Raw genomic sequence first — 21,357 nt, forward strand, 5'->3', positions numbered from 1 at the left:
GTGCTAAATTATGTGCCCACACATGAACTGGTTCAGGAATACCCATATTTATGGGGACATGATAAAAATGAAATATTTAGGTGTATGGATTGAAATGATTCTAGTGTGGCAGCTAAGGATATGTGGGAAGAGACTAAACAAAAGATAATACAAAAACTGAGAAAATGGAAGCTTTGTTATATGGATATGTATAGTAAGATACAAGCAGTTAAAATGTTTTTAGTCCCTTTAGTCTTGCGCACAGGTCAGGCATATTTTTATCAACCAGAGGAGAAGTTGTAGGTAGCAATTAATAAAAGAGCTGAAGGACTGTATCTGGGAGGGGAAGACTGCAAGTGTCAAGTGGGATATGCTGATTCTTCCAGTAGAACAGGGCGGATTGGGATTACCCAATTTGAAGAGGTATTTCAGAGCTACAAAGGTAAGACTCCTATACATAGCACAAGCAGAAAACTTTAATTCAAAGTGTAAAGGGATAATGGTGAACACTGTGGAAGCTCAAGAAACAAGGAGAGACTGGGATTTTGGATGCAGGCCTTTGAGAGCAACAGTAATCATGCAAAATATTATACCCTTGAAGTAGGAGAAAGTATTCTAAGAACTAAACCAACATGGGAATGGAGAAAGGAGATTCTGCAGATAAGGATGACTGCAGTTAGGGATACAGACTGGTAGGCAAGAGGGAGACGGAATTTTTTTGGAGAAAACTGGCAAAGGAACCAAGGTATTGGGAGCAAATAACTAGAGAGGGAAAGACGCCAAGAATTTATTTGGACTGCAGGTTAAAGATTGCTTTCCCTGTCAGGGATTGTTATCAGAGTATAAGCAAAGAAAGAAGTAGGGGGTCCTAAATGAAAGACCAGCACTGGTAGAGTTTTTAATAGAATCTAGAACAGAAGCTGCCACTAAAAAGGAAATCATTAGAGCATATAAAATATTGCATGATAACTATAAAATCAATCAGAGGAGATTAGAAAGGATTGAGAAGAAAGATTGTTTAAGCAATTCACAAAAAAAAACAGTGGAGGGTATATGTTTGTTTCCCAAATATGCAGCAAAATCTAGAAGATTTAGGATTTTTGCCTGGAAATTTATGCATAAATATTTTTATACCCCAAGTAGACTTCAGAGAATTTTTCCTCAGGCAGACCGTAAATGTTGGAGGTGTAAAGGGGAAGAAAGAGGTGACTGGGAACTTAATTTCTGCGACTGCGGTGAGTTGGTGGACTTTAAGGATTCTCTACGAGATGCACTGTTGGAGATGCTGAGTGGGCTGATTGGTCTGATGAGGGAGATGATTCTTCTGAGCTACGAGACGGAGTTGGAATTGCCTAGACATGGTAAGGCCTTGCTGTGTCTGTTGTTTGCTGCCAAAAAAGCAGTTACTAGAAAATGGAATTCAAAATCTAAACCAACTATACTGGCAGTAGTGAATATAGTAGCAGAGATAAAACAACTGGAATTTAGATCTTTAGAAAAGGGTAGGAGCAAACTACATAGAAATAAAATGGGAATTGTGGGAAGAATAAATTCAAGGGAGGAATGAGGTCTGAAAGGTGGCAGGACTTAAATGAGCTATGTAATGTTTGAGTGAGAAAGATTCGGTAGATTATAAGTGATGTATAATGTTTGTAACTGGGGGGGGGCTGTCAATATGGTTTGTGATGTAAAGTTCTTGCGACTAGGATTGTGTCGATGTGGTTTGTTTTCATTTATATAAATGTATGATTGCCTGTATAGGAGGTGATTTAATAAAGATGTTTAAAGGCAGGAATTTAATAGTTTATGTAATATCTTAGGTTATATGATATATAGCAATATATCTGAAGGTATAATGTTTGATGTGAAGTTGTTCAATCTCGCCGTTCATTCTTCACTGATGGGTTTGGAGCCGATCCTCGGATCCGACACGGCCGACTAGCAAGCTCAAAGTTTTCCAGTAGCTCGAGACCCAACCCCTTAGCCTACAATGCACTGCTGGAATTACCTCAGATCTAGTTTGCCGCGGCACGGATCTCTTGGTTTCCAGCATTGCTTGAGACTATTATTGGGAATTTTCAACTTTCAGCAAGTTTTCTATTTGAAGTTTATATCTTTTACTATTATAACTATATAGTATTATCTAGGTAGCAGTTGTTTTCTGTTTTTTCCCCTTTCCCAGTAAAAATCTACTGATTGCCTTTGGCCTTTTGGCCTTGAGCCTTTTCTTACAGTTTGTTAGATAGAGTTGCCCTTTTGGGCTTTTTGATATTGGGTTGCTATAATCCTCTCTAACTTTAACTATCTTATATAGCTAAATAGTGTTGTTACTAGTTGCCTTTTTGGGCTGTGTGTACTGTGTGTAGTTAATTAGATTAATCCTCTCTAACTTTAACTCTCTTATATAGTTAAATAGTGTGTTTTTTTTTTCTCTTTTTTTGATCTGTGAATAGTAGTTAGTGCTATGTCTGAAGAAAAGGAAAAACATCCAAAGTCTGGGTTTAAAAAATGCCCAGACTGCGGACAAAAGATGTCCGTTTCGGATGCCCATGTGCAGTGTGTGTACTGTTTGGGTGAGGTGCACCTGCAGGAGTCATGTAGTATCTGCCACTCCTTTTCTACTAGAGTGCTTGCAGAAAGGAAGAGGAAGTTAATTGATAGGGGTATTATCAAACACCCTTTCTCAGAGGCATTGTCTGACCAGGATGGGGCCAGCAAATTGTCCACATCTTCCTCAGAATCCAGGACAAAGAAAGGAAAAATGTCGGAAAGTGTTGTGACTTCGGCTCCACTGACTTCAGAGCCGACAGTCTGTTCTTTTCGAACCCGGGACACTGCTCTAGAACCGGTTGCCGAAAAACCTCCCTCTCTACTGCTCCAATCGGATCCATCTATTCATTCCTCCAGGTCTTCTGCCAGCCTGTCCAATCTGGATATGGACCGCCTGGTTCAGAAACTCTTAAAGGCAGCAGGCCTAGCTAAATTGCTGTTGGCTCAGACCCAACCGTCGGAGCCGAAGACCATTACTCATTAATTGTCTGCTCCTCCTCCGAGCCATACCGGACCTTCGGAGCCGGAGGAGGCCAACCTGATTCTGGATCCCTTGGAGCCGACACCTGCTCCAGTATCATCTACTGCATCTGCTCGGACATCCTCGGCACCGACTGGGGACTATAGGAGCCGACACTCTCCGGTTGGGTCCAGGAAGGATAGTCGCACCGACTTGGTGCCGACTCTTCCTCTTGGGGCTTCGGCTCAGGTGAGCTCGGCTCCTACCTCGGGCTCGGATCCCACGGCTTTGGTGTAGAAGAGGATTGCGGCTCCTCCTGACCCATCGACTCCTCATCGGAGCCATGGTGCATTCAAAGCCATGAGGCGAGTATTGTCTCCTAAGACTTCCTCATCTCAAGGTCTGGTCTCTTCCTCCCCTAAAGTGCCTGTCAGTTTGTTTCCTCCGGTCATCCCAAGCGTAGAGACCCAGAGCCTCAGGTAGCCCCACAGGGCACTCCCTGCTCTTCTGAGACCTCTCCAGAAGTTTCCACGGAAGAAGTTCCCAGGAAGAGATTATGCAAGAGGAGGCATTTAGACTCCCTACAGGAGTCCCTAACATCAGACACCAACTTGGATGAATCAGAAGGGTTCCCTAGATCCCCCTCTGAGGACATCTCCTTTGCGGAGATTCTTTAAATTCTTAGGCAGAGGGGTGATTGGCAGTCCAAGAGCTCTACTGAGGACGAGTCGGTTATCCTGAAGGCATTCAGGTCTCAACCTTCTACCTCTTGGGTGTCTCCGCCCTACGATGAGCTTATGGTTCTGGTCTCTCATAGGCATGGGAGTCACCAGAATCTATGGAACCTGTCCCTAGGAGGCCTAATAAGTTTATTTCTGCCCCCGTAGATAAGTCCTTTTTGACCAAGGGAGTATCTGTTGATGCCATGGTGGTGGCGGCAGCCACCAAAAAGGAAATGTCTGAGACTTCCTCGTCTATCCATCCTCCTAACAGAAAATCTAGGATCATGGATAGATATGGGAAACGCATGTTTAGTTCAGCAACTTTCTCACTCAGATCACTGAACTACTTGACCCATTTTACCATACTGCAGAGAGATCTCCTTAAGGAATTGGGAGATACTCTAGCTACGAGTGTATCCGACAAAGTTGCTACCCAGCTTGCTACTCTTAATTCGATAACTCGTCCATGCGTCTCGTTTGTTACGCAGCTGATGGTTCAAGTAGAGCTGCAGGTACAGGAATTGCTCTTCGTAGGCATGCCTGGATGCGACTCTGTTCCTTCGCGGAACCCTTCAAGTCTTCATTTACCAGTACCCCGTTTGATGGCTCATCCTTGTTTGGGCCAAAGGTAAAGGAGACTTTGACCAGGTGTGAGCAAGTAGGAAAGACTCTGTCTGCCGTCGGAGTCTGTTTTTCCACACCCACTCGACCCTTTCCTTAAAGGTCAGAGGGGAGGAAAGATGTGGTTCCAGAAAGCCCAAGGAGCCTTTCAAGACACACATGGAGAGCCCCCCTCCAGAGGCAGAGGAGGGGGTTACAATGGAAGACGCCGGCCTCGCAGCAGAGGGGGTCCACAACACCAGGGTAACAGAGATCACTTCTCTGGTCAGTCCTACTAGCGCTCCTGAAGGGAGGCCCGGCTGTCCTACCCTGGAGACAGTCGGGGGTTGCTTGTCATTGTACCCAGAAGCCTGGCTAGATATAACAAATGACAATTGGGTACAAAGTATCATTTCCAAGGGGTATTTCATACCGTTCTCCACCCAGCCCCTTCCTGTCAAAAAAAATCCCAGACATTCCACCCAGTCACAGGGAACAAGTAATAATAGAGGTATGCTGATTGCTAGAAAAGAGTCATCCACCCAGTCCTGGCAGACCAAACAGGATTTGGAACTTACTCAAGATTCTTTTTAGTTCCAAAGAAAACAGGGGACTGGAGACCCATTTTGGATCTCAGCAGACTCGACCAATTTGTGAGGAAAGAGAAGTTCCGAATGGTCACGCTACAGTCCGCACTTCCCTTTTTAGGGAAAGACAATTGGATGTGCTTGATCGATCTCAAGGATGCGTACTACCATATAAAGATGGCCAGGCCATCCAGGGATCACCTGCATTTCCGGCTGGGAGGCAATTATTAATTCCGAGCTTTGCCCTTTGGTCTCACTACAACCACCAGAGTGTTCACCAAGTGCATGGCAGTAGTCATGGCCTAACTGAGGCGTCTAGGATTCCAGGTGTTTCTGTACTTGGACGATTGGCTCCTTACCTCCACCACCAGGCATCAACTTCTTCAAGCGAGAGAGGATACTCTGACACTCTGCAATCGGCTAGGCATTACAGTCAACTTCAAAAAGTCTGCCTTGTTGCCATCGCAGCATATCGTTTTTATAGGGATATAATTAGACACGTCAACCACCACTCTTCATCTTCCATTAGAAATGATTTTCTATTCTTCGCCAACACATCATGTCTTTGATATCAAAGAACAGCACCAGCTGCAGAGGTATTGAAAGTACTAAGATTGATGGCAGCAGCAATCTTGGCAATCCCATTAGCAAGGATGCATAGGAGAATCCTTCAATGGCTTCTTTTCACTCAATGGTCTTACCAAGAACTTCCAGTGAATCACACGATCCTGATAACGAATTCCTGCAAGAAGGATCTTCAGTGGTGGTTGACGTCTCTTCATGTCACAATAGGACGTCCTTTCATGCTACCCCTCCAGTTGCCACTGTGACCACGGACACTTCCCTGATAGGGTGGGGGGCTTTTTCAGGGAAAGACTGCCCAAGGCACATGGACAGATCAAGAATCGCATCTGCACATCAATGTCCTGGAGATGAGAGCAGTACTTCTAGCATTGCAATACTTTCAGGACTCTTCCTCTAGGGACAATTGCAATACAGACAAGACAACATGTCAGTGGTCTGGTACTTGAACAAGCCAGGCGGGGACCAAGTCTTATCCCCTTTGCCAAGAAGCCCTCAGAGTATGGCAGTGGGCAGTGTCATCCCAGCACTTTCTGTTAGCAACGCACATACCGGGAAAATCCAGCGTCATAGCGGACAGACTGAGCAGGACAATTTTATTGCCCCACAAATGGTCCCTCAAACAAGAGATTGCGGACAGGATTTTCCGCAAATGGGGCCAGCCTTCCTGCGACCTGTTTGCCAGTCATATCAACAACAAATGCAGAAGCTATTTTGCCCTGATTCCCACGCCAGGTCACTCCCCGAGGGATGCTCTTGTCCACGTTTGGCCCCTGGGTCTCCTCTACGCATTTCCCCAATTCCTCTGATACCCAGATTTTTACAGAAAGCAAAGTCGCTGGAACAGACAATCATCCTTATAGCCCTTCATTGGCCTTGGCAGATTTGGTTTCCATTTCTTTACCATCACATTCTGAAAGACCCATGGATCCTGGACCCAGTTCCGGACTTATTGACACATCTATCAGGGGATCTTCATCCATCATTGCAGACACTAAAGCTAACTGCTTGGCTGCTCCAATTCCCCGCATAGCCAGGCTTTATAATCTTTCCCATGACACTAGTCAAATTTTGTTGGCTTCCCATAAGCCTTCCACTAGAAAATTTTATCGTAGTAAGTGGAAGAGATTTTCCATTTGGGCTTCCTCCCATAACATTGACCCTTACCAAGCGCCATTGTCTTCTATTTTACAATTCTTGACAGAAATTTTCAACAAAGGAGCAGCGGCTGCTACGGTGCGGGTACAACTAGCTGCTATATCTAATTTCCATCTAGGGATCGATGGATTGAATATTATGGCTCACCAATTGTCTAAGGCTTTTCTGAAAGGTTCCTTTCACATGAGGCTTCCAGTGAAGACACCTTATTCTCCCTGGAATTTGAATTTTATGTTATCTTGCATCATTCTTCCTCCTTTTGAGCCTGCATCATCTTGTGAACTAAAATTTCTATCGTGGAAAACTATCTTCCTAGTAGCCATCACTTCAGCCCGCAGTGTGTCAGAGCTCCACGCCCTATCCATCAAGCCTCCTTATATGGTCTTTCATGCTGACAGGGTGTCTCTCAGGACAAATCCATCCTTTTTGCCTAAAGTATGTTCTGAGATTAACATCAATCAAGTCATTGAGTTGCCCATTTTCTTCCCTAATCACACCAACAAATTGGAATATATGTTGCACAAACTCGATGTTCACAGACAACTTAGATTTTATTTAGACAGAACAAAAGACATTAGGAAATCAGATCAGCTTTTTGTGTCTTTTTCTGAGGCCAGCAAAGGTAAACCAGTTGCCAAAACAACTCTAAGTGGCTGTCAGATTGTATCACTTATACCTATTCTTGTCATAACATGCCCTTGTCTAGTAAGGTTGAAGGCTCATTCAACCAGAGCAGTTTCTGCCTCTTCAGCTTTTCAAGCCAAATTACCTTTGGACAACATCTATGCGGCAGCCACATGGTCTAAACCTCACACTTTTATAACTCATTACAAAGTGGATAAGGCCTGCACGGACAGGGCTTCATTTGGTTCTCCGGTTCTGAAGAGTGTACTTCCGTGATCCACCCAAGATTAGGGTGCTAGGGACGCTACCCATCAGTGAAAAATGAACGGCGAGATTGAACAACTTCACATAAAGAAGTTATATACTCACCATAACGTTCCATGTGAGTTGTTCCATCTCGCCTTCATTCTTACGTCCCTCCCACCTTTCCCCCTCCTGGCTGGCAGTTGACCTGGAGGCTGTCTTCATCCTGGTTTTTCAATGTGTCTTCATTCCTAGGCAGAATAATTATTGTATTTCTATATGGTACACAGCAAACAAGATCTGAGGTAATTCCAGCAGTGCATTGTGGGATAAGGGGTTGGGTCTCGAGCTACCTGAAAACTTTGAGCTTGCTAGTCGACCCATCAGTGAAGAATGAAGGCGAGATGGAACAACTCACGTGGAACGTTATGGAGAGTACATAACTTCTTTTTATGTTAATATAGTTTGATTACTTTTATATGAATGTAAATTTGCATATGTCACAAATGATAATTCAGTAAAAGTGTTTGGAGGGTAAAAAGTTGCAGATCTAAAGCAAACTTTAGTTATAGGATGTGTAAATTCATTATTTTTATTATGTCCTTACATCAAACACCGTTCAAACATGGAAAAGTACTTTCTGTCTGTATTAATTTGGTATTTGGTTGTCTGTTGTCTTTACAATGTAAATGCTTTTTCAGATTTGTGCTATTTCTGTACGTAAAACTTGGGTTTTCACCTATGATTTGTTTTATTTGTGGTGCTATAGCAAGTACATCTAAATTCTTAGTGAAAATACTCTCTACATCATTGTTTTTTTTATTGTACCTTGATATATATATATATATATATATATATATATATATATATATATATATATATAGGTTCATACTAGGCTATCTGCCCTGGGGCAATTATAAGCCTAGCCCGATTCTGTATGGCTTACGCCACCCCTTGATTTGAGTATACTGTGCCCTTTTTAAGGTTTAGTTTACTGTGCCTCGATCCCCCATCCACCTATCGAGATTCTTCTTGAAGAGATTCAGTGAGGTGCTCTGCCTCACATGAACTGGAATTCTATTCCAGAGCGAAGGGAGCCTCTGGGCTATGAACCTGTCCCTCCAGCAAGTTCTATTTATTTCTGTGCTGAGGTTCAAGTCCCTCGAGCGTGTGGCTCTAAGGGATTTAGATTTACTGAGGTGGAGCATGTCCATTAATTCTGGATTTGACATAGCTTTGTATGTCAGGCATAGATCGCCTCGAAGTAGGCGGTATGCAACTGAGTAGAGCTGGCGTTTTAACCGAGCAGCATATGGCATCTGTTTGAGACCCTTGATCCTCTTGGTGAGATACTTTTGGGGTCTTTCTAATTGCTGCAGGTGTCGGGTAAGGTACATCCCAAAAGGGCATTGTATTCTATGATGGGCCTGATGAGGGATGAATAAAGAACACGATTACCTCTCTTGATCTAGATGTGAAACCCTTCGTGATGAGGTGGGCTATGTAGAAGGTCTTTCTAACCACTTTGGCAATGTGGTTTTCAAAGGAGAGATTGCTATCAACTTGGGTCCCCATGTCCCTAATAACTTTCTCTGTACTTAATGGGTTTCCGCCTATGTGGTAATTTGTGGGCACATTGTTTTTGCCAAAGGGCATGACTATACATTTTTTGGCATTTAGCTTTAAACCATGGCGCTGGCACCAGTTATCTGTCTCTGTGAGACCTTTTTGAAGGATGTTTGTGTCAGCTGGAGAGTCGATTATGGCGCCCAGTTTGCAGTCGTCTGCAAACTTGGTGAGCCATAGTCCTCCCACGTTTGCCTGTACCTCAGAAAAGTACATACCGAACAAGAGTGGTCCCAGGACAGAACCCTGTGGGATGCCACTTGTGACTGGGTTTGAGTATGACATGGCTCCAGCAACTCTCACTCTGTGGGTTCTGTCTTTGAGCCAGTTTGCGACCCATCTTGTGACATAGGGGTTTATATTTAAGCTGGATAGCTTATCTATGATGCCCGAGTGGGGTATTGTGTCAAATGCCTTTGCAAGGTCCAGATAGGCTGTGTGGACTACCTTCCTTCATCTATGGCTTTGGTGACTGTTTGAAGAAGTCAACCAGGTTCAAAAGGCAGGATCTGCCCTTGACAAAGCCGAACTGGGTAGGATCTAGTGTCTGTAGGTCCCCAATGTCTTTGTATATGAGCTCCATGATGATCCTGTCCATAGCCTTGCAGACTAAGCTAGTCAGGCTTATGGGGCGATAGTTTCCAGGGTCCGTAGAGGCTCCACCTTTGTGGAGTGGGACCACTGTTGCTGTACGCCATTCTGTGGGCACATATCCTGTAATGAGGCTGAGATTGTATAGCTGTTTTATTTGAGGGATTAGTTCCTCTTGGAGTTCATGTAGGACGCAACCTGGGACGCCATCTGGTCCCGTGGAAGCAGTGTTTTTTGCTTTGGAGAGGGCAGCCTTCACCTGAGCATCAGAGATGTTTGGGAGTCAGCCCTCTGCCGGGATATATATATATATATATATATATATATATATATATATATATATATATTAATTTTTACAGTTTCTAATGGCCTTTCACTATACCCTCTTTCTTTATATTCACCCATCATAGTGGACATATGTTCTTCACTTCTGTTATCAGTGTTTAGACAGCTAGTACACATAAACTGACTTAATTATACCTCGAAAACATGGTTTGCATGCATGCTATCCCTGTGAGTATATCTGTTTGCTTGTACTTCCCGCCTAAAAGTGGATGTATTAATATCAGGCAGTCTTTACAAATTAACATCTAAAAAAAATGAATGTCACTAGTCTAGTAATATGATGTAAATTTAAGAAAGGTCATACTTTTGTTCATTTAGTCAACAAATGATGACAATTCAGACACATCACTATTCCATATTAAAAAAGCGTCATCAACAAACCGTTTATAGAACATGGTTCTCTCTCTGTACTCTGGTGGGCATGTCTACACTTTATTGTTCCTCCCAGTGACCTAATACGATGTTGGCATTAAGTGTTGGCGGTGGGCGTACCCATAGCCACACCTGTCTTTTGATGGAATACATGCTCCTAGAAAATATATTATTGAGAGTTATATCCATCATTTCAATTATAGTCTTAGTCTCTCTTGTAGACAAGGCGCTGTGTGTGCATAAACGTCACGAAGGGCATCTAGCCCCAATTCGTTAGGGATCGCAGTAAATAAGGATTTAATCTAGAGTTACAAAAATAAAACTTTTGTTGGTATTCATTTTAAACCATTCATATAGTTGGCATAAAAATTACCTGTATACTTAATATAACTTTTAATTTTTTGTAACATTTCACTAAGCACAAACTTGGTGGTAGGTAGAGATTGGTTCTATCACCCAGACACTGTAGGTCTCATTGCTGGATACTCCAAACATTTGTGTATCTTAGAAAGTTATTTCAGTAATGGTGTTACAGGGCATGGAACAGTAAAATAATTAAACAGTTCTAAAGAGATATCACCATTCAGTTGTAGATCATATATACAGATATTTACTGTATTCATGCAGTTTCTAACATCAGCTTGATTAATTTTAGTGAAAGCCATTTCATCATTTAAAAATTCAGACGTCAATGTAATATAATCCTTATTCATTATTACTATGGCTCCACCTTTATCTGCTTGCTTAATTGCAATTCCTCATTACTCTGCAAGTGTCTAAGCGCTTCATGTTCTTTCAGAGTTAAATTGTACCATCTTTTTTTCTGTTTATGTGCTTAAAGTTCATGTAACTTTCTTTCACAAACTACTAAAAGCATTTACTATATGAGGATTCACAGGTGTAAATATACTAGCCTTTTTTGCAACTTTTAGAAGCATGTGGAGTAAAATCATTAAAAATCAGTTTCAAACCTAGATGTCTAACAAATACCTTTAAGACCGGCAAAGCATCAACAACTGTATCATCACTTACAGGAAAAAAGTTCAAACCTTTCTGTAATAATGAAACATCCTCAGTTGTAATCACCATGTCAGAAAGATTAAAAGTTACTTTATTCCCCTGATTTCTGGAATGGCTCCGCGTTTGTGGGCTGTTATTTCTCCATCAGTCAGATTTGTGTGTATCAGTCTTCTAAACACTGATGATGACAAATGTGAAGAACTGCTATGATGGGTGAATTTAAAGAAAGAGGCTATAGTGAAAGGCTATTAGAAACTGTAAAAAATAGTGCAATGGCTGAGAGACAGGGTAGAGCCAAGCTGTATTTTTCAGAAATGAACAATACTTAGCAAGAAAATAGAAATAGTAGGAAGTATGGGCAAATGAGTTATATGATGAGGTACAATCGGTGCACCAATGATGTAAAGAGTATTATCACTAAGAATTGGGATGTACTTGCTATAGCACTAGAAATGAAACAAATCATAGGTGAAAACCCAAGATTTGAAGTAGTTTACTTCATTTGGTCTTCATCCTGTGGGTTACGAATCTGAGCCGGCAACTTCTACTAGCATCAGCTCCGAGCTCCAAACTCCTCCCCTTACCCATAATACACCTCTACTGCCTTCCATCCCCAGATCTCATTTGCCCCGAATTGCTTTAGCATCGTGTCTCTTGAGCTCCAACTAGTCAAGTGGGTAAAAACCTTTGTGAGTAGCTTTTGTCTTCAAATTTTTGTCAGTGAGAGTTAGTGTAGGTCCCCTTTCTCCTCCCCTTCACTTGGTGTGTCGAGTTTTAGTGTTTTAGAATAGTTAGAGTAGTTTGTCCTGTTGTGTAGATTATAGCCCCCCCCCCTGTGTTTCCTCTATATATGAGTGTGGTGAGTGGGTGTGTGTGTGTGTCGGTTAGAAAAAAAACTGCCTGTTTTTCTTCTTACGGTATCTTTCTATTGTATTGGTATGGCTGGAAAGCTTGTTTTCAGTCATTGCACAGAGTGTAGCCATAAATTATCCCCTGCGGATGGCCACACTCTGTGTGTTTTGTGCTTGGGCATGGCCCACCCGAGTGTGGACTGCAACATATGTGCAGTCTTCAACCCCCACACCATAAAAGATAGAAAGGCCAAGTTGGCCATCAAAGGCCTTCTCCCTCATTCAGACTTTGTATCCTCGTCTCTGGTTTCGGCCACAGAGGCTGCTGTGGCCACCTCTCTTCCTCTGGCTTCTCCTCCCTCCCAGGCTGGGACTCAACCTCCTGTACCAAAGCCTGAGGTAACAGAGCAGAAAAGAGGTAGAGAAGAGGGAGAGAGAGTCGAAGGTGAGGGGGAAAAGACAGAGGTCTCCGGGCCTTATGTCTCCTACTAAGATGCCACAGATCCGTGACTCCCCTCGGCTCCGATCTCCTTGTTTCTCCCCTGAGCTGGAGGAGACCCGTCCAGCTTCTTGGGCTTCTGTACCCCGACCTGCCAGGTCAGAGGTCTGTCGCCTTGTCGTGGACCACCCGCTCCTTGTCTGACATGGATCTGGATAAAATGACGAGGCAATTTATATGTACACAGATCCAGATGGGGGTCTTGCCAGCCCCCTTCCCTCAGGAGGGGGGAGCTCACTTCCCTTTTTCCAACCTATATCTCCTATCTCCATGTTCTTCGTGTTTCCCTGTTGCAGTCATTACATTTGGGTAATCTGCTGGCAGGTTGCCCTCAGTCGGCCTGATTAACAAAGTCTTGGGTCCTGCGTCGGTTGCTGTCCCTTCTTCCATGAAGTCAGGTTGTCAGGTGTATAAAACATGCAGCCGATGCCATTTTCATCAGTCTTTCTTGCCGTACGGTTCCCAAAGCAAAAGCAGTTCGCAAGTGCCGGTCGGCAGACTCCTAAAATTTTTGTTTTCAAGTTTCAGAACCGAAGTCTTCAACCTAAAGCTGAGCACCCTGTTGGGGAAACTTTTTCTTGCTCCTTACCGATGTCAGTAAAAGTTAATAATTGTATTACACTTTGGGAAGCAAATACCTCATAAGGATTTTCATTTATACTGTATTCCTTACCTAGGCCCTGACCACAACGTGCCTTGCTGTCGGTTTTGTGCTAAATTTTATCAACGCAGTATTAAGCATCTGTATATTTTTGCATCAAAATATTTTGGCTCAAGATTTAACTATCCAGAAATGTCGTCAGTTAGCAATCTGACTACCAGAATACCTAAAAAAAACGCAAAGAAAAAGACAGAGGCAGACCGTTGAGGTCCAAAACCGACGATGAAGCTTCTCCTAAGCTAGTCGCCGGTTTGCCAGTATTCAGTGAGGCGCTTTCGCAGCCCCTGATACCCGGTACTTTTGATTCGCAGGCCTCTACTGAGACCCATTTGGAGTCAGGTATACCGCGAGACACTTTAAGTATTGAATCTGCAGATGTCTCTACCTTAGATGGGTCCGGAGCCGCTGAGCAAGCACCGGCTTCTGAGGGTGTTCACAGGCCTAAAGATTTGTATATAACACCAACGCCATCTTCAAAACTAAGACCAAAATCAACTTCTATGTCTAAAAAACCGACGCTTGGGCCACGTGCACAGGCCCCTATGCCTAAAAAACAAATGATCAAAATGGCTGAGGATTTAATTACCTTGATCAGGGGTTCTCATCTCCCTCCTGCTAAGAGGCCTAGGCAAGACACTGACTATGAATCATCAGATCAGGTTTCTATTTCTTCTGATTTCTCTTCTGATCAGGAATTATCTATTCCACCTTATGATGACTTTGATGCCGAAGATTCCATCCCTTCTGCTTCTCCTCCTGAGGATTTTTCTTTTGGAGAAACTTTGCATACCTTACGGGAACACTTTCAGTGAGAGAGTCAGGATTTCTCGGAATCTAAAAAGAGGCTTAGGGATTTCCTCCTCCTTCCTCGGCATAGGCCTTTGGCTATACCTCCTGTTCTAGACATTATTGATGATGTTTTCTCAGAATCCAGCATGGCTCCTGTTTCCCTGCCTCCGGCTTCCCAGTAAGCCAGACAGATATTACAGGGTTCCTGACTCCCACAAATTCCTCTTTAAAAACCCTACTGCTGACCCTGAAACCATTTCGCAGGGTCCCAAGGGCGTTAAGGCTTCTACTGCTAAAAATCCTACCCCTTCTGATAGAGACTGCAGGGCGCTAGATAGATGGTGTAAAAAGGTTTACATGGCTGCAACCTTGGCAATCAGGGCTTTAAACTGTCAATTTCACATGCTTAAATGTCATGAGCTTACTTAAACAGAAAATTATGTTGATTTCTGACTGTGTGGAAAATAGAGTTGCAGGATTTGTTGCATTCAGCTGAACAAGTTGGAAAGCATACTTTGTAATGTGGTTTTGATTCCTTGGAGGCCGCTTGCAGTGCTGCTGTAACTGGATCTGTGATGATAAGGCATGCTTGGCTCATGGAGCAAAATCTGCCTGATCATGTTAAAGCAAAATTGTTGGATGCTTCTTTACAACAGGGCAGTCTATTTGGTAATAAGGCAGAAGAAGTTTTGAAAAAGATGGAAGATAAAGCTAAATCTATGCAAACTGTGAAGGATTTCCTACAAGTGCAGCCATCCAAGTTCAGTAGGCACTGGCCTACTAAGAATTGGTCCATTCCAGTACCCACCAGAGCCGCTCAGGTCAAACCCAGAAACTCAAAAGGCTCCAGGTTTCAGTCACAAGGAACTTATAGAACAAAACAATGGGGTGCCTCCACCTCCAAATCTGGAAGTAACAAGGCACCTTCCTACGGTAAACAGTCTCAATGACTTTCCACTGCAATCACCAAGCACTTATCTTTTAGCCGCCCCTTTGGGGGGAAAACTGGCACTTCATGCACAAAACTGGCAACTAATTACCCAGGACAAGTTGGTTTTAAATATAGTATCCCAGGGATACAGATTTCATTTCCACACGTTGCCAATCCCAAATGGATGGCCATGTCTGCCTCCAAATCAGTGGGCAGAGGCCCAGAAACAAGTTATGTCCCTCATGAATATGGGGGCTATTCAACCAGTACCAGAAAAGGAGAAGGACAAGGTTTTTATTCAAGACTTTTCCTGGTACCCAGAAAAGACAAATCATGGCGTCCAATTCTGGACTTAACCATTCTAAATTAATTTCTGGGCATTCCAAAATTCAAGATGCTGACTCTACAACATTTACTGCCTGTGCTAGGCAAGGATGCCTGGTTGGTAACTCTAGACTTAAAAGAGGCTTACCTGCATATCCCAATCAGGGAATCTTGCAGAAGATACCTCCCCTTCAAAGCAGACTATTTGCATTACCAGTTCTCTGCACTGCCCTTTGGCTTATCTACTGTGCCCAGGGTCTTCACAAAGTGCCTGACACCAGTAATTAGGAAAGAAAAAAGACCTTGGGTGTCGTCCACAGCTTCAGGCTTCAGACTGTTAAGACACAATTTATTAATCGCTTAAAAAGTGAAGCTGACAGGATGTAAACTTCACTAGAATGTGATGAACTGAAAAAAGTTAAGTATCCAAGCAGTTGTCATCCACAGCTTCAAACGTTAGGCTGTTAAAACTCAATTTATTGAAAACTTAAAAAGTGAAGCTGACAAAATGCAAGCTTCACTGAAATGCTGAAATAATTAGCCTAGTAATTAACATCCAAAACTTCAGGTTTCAAGTTGTTAAAGCACAGTTAATAGATGCTTTGTAAGCAAAGCTGACAAAAACATGTACTTCACTGGAGTGTAAAAAGCTGATGAAATTGTCCAAACGATAAGCGCTTTCGGCAGATGCCTTCTTCAGATCGTATAAACGTGTGGTTAGCTCTTCCTGTTTATAAAGGAAACACAATCAAGAGCTGGTAGCTAATTGTCTTTGGTGTTCTTAAAGGCACAGGACAAAAATAAATATTCAAAGTGGAGATTTGTCTCCTATAATGTAGTTCAATGTTAAAAATGCTAGAATAATGTATTAATGTTTGGTAGGTTTCTTCTAGATTTTAGAACAGGTCTGAGAGGTACTATTGTATTAACACCTGGGTGTCGATTGGCTCTAAAATTGTTGATCCAAAAGATCTCTCTCAATTCTGTTCTGTTATGGACATCTCCTTCCCTGATGTTTTGGGTGACCACTTCCACTACTTTAAACAAGAAATTATGCGTTGGATGGACCAGTACGTGTGCTGCTAAGGCATTATGTGGAACTTTCTGATCAATGTCTCTGACATGTCATAGAATATGATCCTTTAATCGTTGGTCAGTTTTACCAAGATAAAAAGCTTGGCACTTGCGACAGGTAGCCAAATAGATAATATGGCTAGTAGTACAATCAGCATAAACATCGAAATTAAAGTTACGTCCAGATACTGGGTGGAGAAAAGTATTACTAGTATCTAAGTAAGGACAAGCTTTGCATCTGCAGCATTTAAAAGTACCTTTGCGGTCTGATAGTGGACCACCACGTTTAAAACCATCTTTATGGCATAATAACCTCTTGATATTCTTTTTATTCTTATAGAGAAACCTGGGTCTCTCTCCAACGATGTTCTTTATTTTATCATCCGCTGTCAGAATCGGCCAAAATTTCCTGATCACTTCACAGACCTGTCGATTGTCTGAACTGTAAGTGAGCATACATCTGAGTTGTTGAGGTGTTGTCATTAGACTGTCTTCGTGAAGCTTGTTCAGACCTCTCTGAGTAGTAAGGTTGACCTCTTTGCTTTCTATAGGTTTGCACCTGTGAAACTGGTGGAAAATTATTTTCCTGGTAAGCCCTATCCTTCAAATATCTACGTAGATTGGATTGCTCTTCCAAGAATTCCTCCTCATCAGTACATAGTCTTGAGACTCTTAAGATTTGGTTGTCAAAGATGTTATCAAAAATATGTCTTGGATGCATGCTCTGCCTGTGTAAGAAATGATTTTGCCAGGTCTCTTTCCTATGCACCCCAGTAGAGAGACCTTGAGTTGGATGTAGACGTATCTTGACATCCAAGAAATCTATGACTGAGGATGAGTGTTTCATTTTGAACTCAAGGAAGTCAGTGTTGTTGTTAATGAAGCTGACAAAAAGATCCAATTGGTCAATACCTCCTTTCCATAAACAAAAAACATCATCCACAAATCGCCCATAGTAGACAAGTTCATTCTTCCAGATATTTCCATCACTGAAGATTGTTTTAAATTCCCACTCAGCCAAGACCAAGTTTGAATAACTGTTGGCACATGGAGTTCCCATGGCCACACCCCAGGTTTGCAAATAAAAGGTATCTCCATACATAAGGATGTTATTCTCAAAGACTAATTCCAGCAGAGAACAAAGAGGTTCCGTTGTTAAATTATGTCTAATCAGAAAATCATGTAAGGCCCTCAGGCCATACTCATGGGGGATCACAGTAAAGAGACTGGTTATGTCCATAGTTACAAGTAGAAGGTTATCAAAACCATCCAGAGACTTAACAGTGGAGAACAAGTCTTTCAAGAAGCTGCCTGTATCCTTTAAGACAGTGGTAGCATAAGGCAAAGCTTTCTTGAGTTCATTTTCAACATACATGGATATGGATTCAGTGATCCATCCTCTCCCAGAGACAATGGGACGTAAGGGAGGGTCCAAAAGATCTTTATGTATCTTAGGTAATCCACCAATGCTGGGAAACATAGGATGAGGTGTTTCAAAAAATTCATATAAATCTTGACTGATCCTTCTTTCCATCAATAGATCATAGGTGCTCCCTCTGATACGTTCAATTCTCTGATTTACTTCTTTCTTACTCAATTTGCGATAAGTCATGTTGTCATCCAACATCAGTGAAACTTTATTACGATACCAGTCTGCATCCATCACTACTATGCAGCCACCTTTATCTGCTGGTTTGATCACCAAGCTATCTGTCCTTCTCAACGGTTGGAGAGCCTCTTTTTCTTTCCTGTTCAAGTTATAGAAACCATTCTTAACTTTATCTGTTGTACCTCTCACCTTGTTTATCTCATCCTCACACAGTTTCATAAAAAGTTCTACCTGAGGAGGATTAACTGGAGTAAATAAACTCAATTTCTTATAGGTCTGCTGTTCTTTCGTAGAACCTTCTCCAAAAATACATTTCAGGGACACGTTCCTGCAGAACAACCTAACATCCGTCATGAATTCATTCACATCAGAAGAAACAGCTGGAATAAAACTCAGTCCCTTATTTAACAGGCTGATAACATCAGGATCCAGTGTGATCTTGGATAAGTTAGCTACTAAGGCATTACCCCCAATAATTAGTCCACAAACTTCTTCCGTTTGCGTTCTTGACTCTGCGTCCTCTGTAGCCTGTACGAATTCTCCCTCTCAAAAACCGGCAATGGCCAGTTTACTGGTAGGTGCGTCGTCGCTTCTTTAGAACTAGTAGCACAATTAATGGTGGTGTTGGAATTACTACCATCATTGGTATCGTTAGCACCAGTACCTCCCAGATCCCTGGTGACAATATCAGTGCTATCAGTAGGGACCTCCTCTCCTGTAGATGAAGTCGAGGAGGGAAGATAAGTTGATGAGGTAGTAGTTGTTCGAGAAGGATGCAAAGTGTTAGCAGTCTCTTTTACAGCCAAACCTTTTATGGCTTTCCTTTGTTTAGTAGTAGAAAAATGGGGACGTCCTCGATTGGTGTTATCCTCTCTAGGCCATTCAAAGATATGACCGTTAGTGAAATCCCTATGATCTTGATTCAGTTTACCCATTTTTTGTAGTTTAAGCTTATTGTCATAAGTGTTTAAGTTCACTTGTAACTGTTCAATCTGGCATAAATGCTGGTCCTGCAAATCACAACGTTACAGTTCTTCTTGTTTCTTAGAAATAAAAGAGGAAATTTGTTCTTCAGGTTTAAAAAAATCGATGAGCAGCCTCATGTATTTTTGGCTAGTTTCCAAATTAATCCTTTGCCATTGGGCTAACAGTTCTGGATAGGTGTTTCCATAAGAGGGAAGGCATTTAACTCTCATTCCTCTTGGCACTATCTGATGAAATAGGCAAGCTTCCAAATGGAAGCGTTGCCATTGAAGCCTTTTAAGGCGATAAGCAGCATTTTCTACTTCACGAAGCATGTCAGAAAAACTAGCATCTACTGCAAGGTTTGTAGTGTTGGTGCTAAACAGTCACTACTAAAATTAATAGTTAAAAGTGGATTTGCAATGTCTCTAGAAAAACCAGGAAAATTGCATGATTTCGCTTTCACTGCTGCTCCTGTTTGCCCTTCTGCCATGTGTAGAGTGGGAGAAACAAACAACAAAACAGGAAATAAATTCTCCTCACCATTACTAAAGACGCTGAGGGTAGACAAACGAACAAAGAAAAATACCTTGGGTGTCATCCACAGCTTCAGGCTTCAGACTGTTAAGACACAATTTATTAATCGCTTAAAAAGTGAAGCTGACAGGATGTAAACTTCACTAGAATGTGATGAACTGAAAAAGTTAAGTATCCAAGCAGTTGTCATCCACAGCTTCAGACTTCTTTTTATCTTTTTTTATAGCTTTTTATCTTGGTAAAACTGACCAACGATTAAAGGATCGTATTCTACGACATGTCAGAGACATTGATCAGAAAATTCCACATAATGCCTTAGCAGCGCACGTATTGGTCCATCCTACGCATAATTTCTTGTTTAAAGCAGTGGAAGTGGTCACCCAAAACATCAGGGAAGGAGATGTCCATAACAGGACAGAATTGAGAGAGATCTTTTGGATCAACAATTTTAGAGCCAATCGACACCCAGGTCTTAATACAATAGTACCTCTCAGACCTGTTCTAAAATCTAGAAGAAACCTACCAAACATTAATACATGATTCTAGCATTTTTAACATTGAACTACATTATAGGAGACAAATCTCCACTTTGAATATTTTTTTTTTGTCCTGTGCCTTTAAGAACACCAAAGACAATTAGCTACCAGCTCTTAATTGTGTTTCCTTTATAAACAGGAAGAGCTAACCACACTTTTATACGATCTGAAGAAGGCATCTGCCGAAAGCACTTATCGTTTGGACAATTTCATCAGCTTTTTACACTCCAGTGAATTATATGTTTTTGTCAGCTTTGCTTACAACGCATCTATTAACTGTGCTTTAACAACTTGAAGCCTGAAGTTGTGGATGTTAATTACTAGGCTAATTATTTCAGCATTTCAGTGAAGCTTGCATTTTGTCAACTTCACGTAAGTTTTCAATAAATTGAGTTTTAACAGCCTGAAGTTTGAAGCTGTGGATGACAACTGCTTGGATACTTAACTTTTTTCAGTTCATCACATTCTAGTGAAGTTTACATCCTGTCAGCTTCACTTTTTAAGTGATTAATAAATTGTGTCTTAACAGTCTGAAGCCTGAAGCTGTGGACGACACCCAAGGTCTTTTTTCTTTGTTCATTTGTCTACCCTCTGTGTCTTTAGTAGTGGTGAGGAGAATTTATTTCCTGACACCAGTAATTGCATTTTGCAGACAAAGAAACATTCAAATTTATCCTTACCCGGACGATTGTCTAATTCAGGCAGACAACAAGGACACTCTTCTAAAACATCTATCATTTGTAAAAAGACTTCTAACTTGTCTAGGGTACACCATAAACGAAAAGAAATAACAACTGGTCCCCTCTCAAATAATTACATTCCTGGGTGCAAGTTTGAATACAACTGCCCAGATGACCTACCTTATGGGAGAAAAACAAATTCAATTGATGACTTACTTCAAGCAGGTGGCCACAAAAACCCAGCTATCTGCAAGACAAATTCTGCAGGCCTTGGGGTTCATGGCCTCCTGCATCCTAATAATTCCATATGCAAGACTGCATATGAGAAAACTTCAATGGTACCTAAAAAGCTTATGGAGTCAACATTGTCACAGCCTGGAAACAATGATTCCTATCATTCCTTGCCTGACGCTAGAGTTCCTATGGTGGGCAGAGGCCTGCCAC

At 42.1% G+C, this 21,357-nt stretch overlaps 1 protein-coding gene across 6 annotated transcripts in view; it reads left to right on the forward strand.

Moving 5' to 3' along the window:
• TASOR (transcription activation suppressor) overlaps nucleotides 1-21,357 on the forward strand; it is a 2,736,533-nt gene that overhangs the window by 1,508,208 nt on the left and 1,206,968 nt on the right. The window lies entirely within an intron of this gene.

Source organism: Protopterus annectens, chromosome 7.part1, assembly GCF_019279795.1.
Source record: "Protopterus annectens isolate FY-2018-M chromosome 7.part1, PAN1.0, whole genome shotgun sequence".
In the NCBI taxonomy this organism is placed as follows: domain Eukaryota; kingdom Metazoa; phylum Chordata; order Ceratodontiformes; family Protopteridae; genus Protopterus; species Protopterus annectens.